The 4,418-nt window shown below is 57.6% G+C and overlaps 1 pseudogene; it reads left to right on the top strand.

Annotated features, from left to right (window-relative positions):
* Nucleotides 1-213: 213 nt before the first annotated feature.
* LOC120874896 lies at nt 214-332 on the top strand (annotated as a pseudogene).
* Nucleotides 333-4,418: the final 4,086 nt, after the last annotated feature.

The raw sequence follows: 4,418 nt of genomic DNA, 5'->3' as shown, positions 1-4,418 counted from the left end.
AATCCATGGGTTGTGTAGTTAACATAGGAGTACTACTCACTAAGCAGCTCCTGGACAGAAATTCTGCCCAAGAAGTGCTCCTGGCAGAGTGGAGGCGCCCCTAGTGAGCTCTTTCTCTAGACGTAGATGGAGCAGACCACCACAGCTCAGCCCTTTCTTGAAGCACCCCTCCTGAAAGGACCCTCCTTCCTGCCTTTGGGGTCATCCGTGATCTCATCTGGCCATCCCACCCTGATCACGCCTGATCTTGTCTGACCTTGGAAGCTGAGCAGGGCTGGGCCCGGTTAGTACTTGGATGGGAGACCCCCTGGGAATACCAGGTGCTGCAGGCTTTGGGGGCTTCCCTGGTGGCTCAGATGGTAAGGAGTCCACCTGAGAATCGGGAGACCCAGGTTTGATCCCTGAGTCAGGAAGATCCACTGGAGAAGGGAATGGCAACCCACTCCAGTCTTCCTGTCTGGAGAATCCCATGGACAGAGGAGCCTGGTGGGCGGCAGTCCATGAGGTAGGAAAGAGTTGGACATGACTGAGTGACTAATTCTTTCTTCTTTCTCTATCGAAAGTCTCCTGTGCTTGCTCTGAGAATCGGCATTTCCCACAGTTCCTGGAGCAGGCTCTCCCTGCTCCTCTGTGGGCGTCAGGCTGGCCTCTCCCACCAGGAAGGCAGAGCAATGCCCCCATGGGGGCCACGGAGGAGGAAGTGGGTCTCGGGTCAGCCTCAGGGCAGGGATCTCCAAGGCCTGGTGACCCTTGGCAGCAAGCTGAGGGCCCCTCTGAACATCCGATTGCTCAACTCACATTCCTCCTCTCTCTGGCTTGATTCTCAGACACTTTGAGAACAAACCAAAAATAAAAATTCATCCTTTTCCAGCTAACTTGCTCATTTTTGCAAAACCTCACTCCGTCCTCCTCTGCCCTTGCAACTTGTCTGCCACAGGAGGCCAGAGAGCCATTCCTGGGGAGGGGTGGTGTTTTAGCTTTGGCCGAGGAAGCCCTGTAGACTCTGACCTCTGACCTCCACATGGAAGCACAGAATGGGGGCCACTGAGAGCTGCTTCTGTGCCCTCTGTCCTGCAGGAGAGGCTGCCCCAGCTGGGGTCCTGGGGCTCCCTCTGAGGGTGGCAGGGCAGTGAGTCCACCTCCTCATTCCTCATCTTTATTTACCTCCATTCGTTCACTCAAGACAGTGATGTCATTCGTTCATTGATTCACTAATCCAAAGATGGAGAGGGGTCAGACGGACCCAAGGCTTGGCTTCACTGGCTGAGTTCATGTACAGCAAAAAGAGGACTCTGTCTTCAGAGAGACCCTCCCCAAAGCCATCTGGCTAATCCCTGGTTGCCAGGAAGGCCTCAGCGCCCTGGCCCCACCAAGCAGGCCCTCCCTAAGGATCGCTGGAAGGATGCCAGTGGCTTGAGAGGGTGGGGTGAACCGTCCTTGGTCTTTGCCCACCAGGTGGGGCCTCGCCAGGCAGACGGAGCCCCTCCAAGCACACGAGGCCTCGGAGAGGGTCCCTCCCACCCCCGAGGCCACGAGCTGTGTGACCCACAGGCCAGCGACTTCACCTCTCTGGGCCCAGCCTTACCCTCTCGTGTGAAAGGGGGTCACGACAGCACATGGTGGGGACCAGGCCCCGTGCTTAGCCCCCTTTTGCACATCTCAGCTCTAGTGTTTCCCACCCCAGGGTGCCGTGGGGTGGCTGTTCCTGTAGGGCCCATTTTACTGATGAGAAAACCAAGGCACAGAAGGTCAGACAGTTCGCATCGGGGCCAACCCTGTGGGCCTGAGTGCTCAGCAGAACCTCAGGCGCTCGGTTAGCGCTTCATACCGGCGGCGCAGCGGCTCAGTGGGGACGCCGGGCCACGAATAGGGACGTTTTGGAGGCGTCACCACAGAGGCAGATGCTGCTGGCCTCCAGGGGGTGGAGGTGGGGTGCCTCTCAACTCCCGGCAAGGCCCAGGGCAGCCCCCATGGCCAGAGTGACTCAGCCTCAAGTGTCAACAGCGTTAGGTGGAGAAGCCAGGTCTCTGCTCACTGTTCTTAAGAAGGGGCTTCCCGCCAAGATAGGGTCTTGCACAAACATTCCCACTGTTGCCTGCCCACCCCCCCCCCCAACCGAGTCCGGCTGGGCTGGGCACCACAGGACGCTGGGGTCTGTGGGACCTCCCTGGACCTGCGCAGGGTCTCGGAGGGCAAGACAGGGTGTCCAGTCTGGGTCGGGCAGGGAGTAGTGTTCCCTAGCCCCCCATCCCATGGGGGGCCCCCTCCTTACTCGCTAGCAGGATGTCCACCGCCGTCTCCTCCATCGGAGTGCGCCCCAGGCGTGGGCCTCAGGTGGGTGCTGGTTCCCCACGGCGGGTCGGGGCACCTGTGCCCTGGAATCTCAGGTGAGGGGGTAGAGGCTGCTCCAGTAGGCCAGCAGAGTTTGCAAAATGAGTCAGCTGGCAAGAGGGCTCAGAGCACGTGGGTTAATCATTAACACACAGCTCAGACGTGTCCCCGGGATCCCAACAGACCCCCGCCGCATGGCCTCCACCAGCCCTGACCGCCCGTGGTCCTGGGTGACCCACCCATCAGGGTCCTCTTGGTCTGATTATCTGCTCAAGGGGAGGACTGGTGCCCAGGGATCCTGCCCCTTCATCCATTCATTTTCAGCTCTGAAGAGGCAAGGTTGTTGAAGGAGAGTGGTCCTGTCTCACAGTGAACACTAACCCCTGGCCAGCAACGGCGCCTCCAGGTCACCCAGCTGTGTTTCCCTGAGCGTCTGCTCTGTTCCCTGTGCTGTGCCAGGTACTCAACAGCGACGTGCACACCCTCTGTGAACATTCTCACCAGCCCTGCAAATGGAGGCTGTGTGTCTCTGTTCCATGGGGTGGGGGTGGGGGGTCCAGGCAGGTGGCTGTCCAGCGACAGGTCTGGATGAAAGCTGGAGGAACTGTTTCTGCTGGTGGTGCCTCAGTTTCCTCGGGCCGTCTCAGCAGTGCAGGGTGTGGTGAGGGTTAAGAGGGGCAGAGCAGGAAAAATTCTGAGCACCCAGTAAGCACTCAGTAAGTGCTGGCTGCCTCTCATGTCTCAAGGCCAAGGATCCTCGCCTGGCTTGCTGGCCGGCGTGTCTGGCGCTTCCGTACACGGCCGTTTTGGAGGAGCGCTGATGTCGCGTGACTCGGCCAAAGGCACGGTGCAGGCTGGTCTCCACCCAGGTGGGTCTGACTCCCAGGGATGAGAGCTCTAAAAAGGCTGCATTTGGCCCCTGAGAACATACTCATCATCTGGGAGTGGGAATTACACTTCCTTTAGGAGGGTGAGTTTGAAAGCAGTGGTACCTGGGGGTGCCAGCGGGCTCCCCCTACGGGCCCCAGGCCGGCTGCCTGGTCAGCGCAGGCCTCGCTCAGAGCTGGGGCTGGGGGACAGTCGCTGTCCTAAGTGGAGGACGGGCATGAGAGTGTGGACGGTGGGGGAGGCAGGGGGGCGACGTGGGGGTGAGGGGCCTGGGACAACAGGGGCAATCTCGGGGGTGGCAGGGCAGGAAGCTGAGGACCTATCTGCTGTTGGTTTCCCCAGAAATCAACTCTGGGCTCAAGAATTTTATCACAAAGCTGGTCCCGGCTCGCCTGGCCGCTGGAAACCCATCCAGTACTAGCTCACGTGAGACTCAAGGGCAGAAAATCAGAGGCTGCCACTGGGGAGTGATGCAATAGTAAATTTCACTCATTCATTCCTCGTTCCCTCGCTCACCCGTTCATTCATTCACTCGTTCATTCTTCCTTCCAGGAAACATTTCCTTCTGCATCCAGAAAGGCTACTTTGAGGTAGAGAAGAGAAATGAAAGTAACCTTGTTCCTGACAGCAAGCAGGGCGTGGGGGCAGTGCAGGGGGTCTCGTGGGGAGAACGTCAGGTTCAAAACTTCCCTTTGGGAGGTGAGATTGATGCTCTTCTGTTGTTCCCTGTTTTGCCAGAGCCATGCCCCCATCCTGGGCTCTAAATGTGCTCTACGAGGACAGAGCCGGGTCACAGAGACACTGCAGAACCCCCCAGGGGTCCAATGTTCTCAGCTGTAGGTCAGATTGGTCCACACGCGGGGTGCAAATGCCAACACGCTGAAGCTTTGTTTAGCACTTAAAGCCTCCTAATGGGTTTTCAACATTTACACTTGTCTTATTATTAATACCAATTACTAAGAGTCAACCCTGCCAACCGTGTGTCTCCTTTTAATAAATACTGTCGGGACAAGGAGGTCACTCATTGTTCTTTGCTGCAGCTGCGGTCTTACTGGCAAAAGAAAGTCTGAAATAAATTCTCAGGGCACAAGAAGACACCTCACGCATGACGCTCTGAAGCTGGCTCTTTAAGAAGAGTCTCTGTTTTCGCTCAGGCCCTGGAATAAAATTTTTAGAGGACCTGTAAATCATGCGCGTGG

This window comes from Oryx dammah, unplaced genomic scaffold (genome assembly GCF_014754425.2).
Source record: "Oryx dammah isolate SB20612 unplaced genomic scaffold, SCBI_Odam_1.1 HiC_scaffold_15, whole genome shotgun sequence".
NCBI classification, from domain to species: Eukaryota; Metazoa; Chordata; class Mammalia; order Artiodactyla; family Bovidae; genus Oryx; species Oryx dammah.
This window is presented reverse-complemented; position numbering and strand designations above follow the sequence as displayed.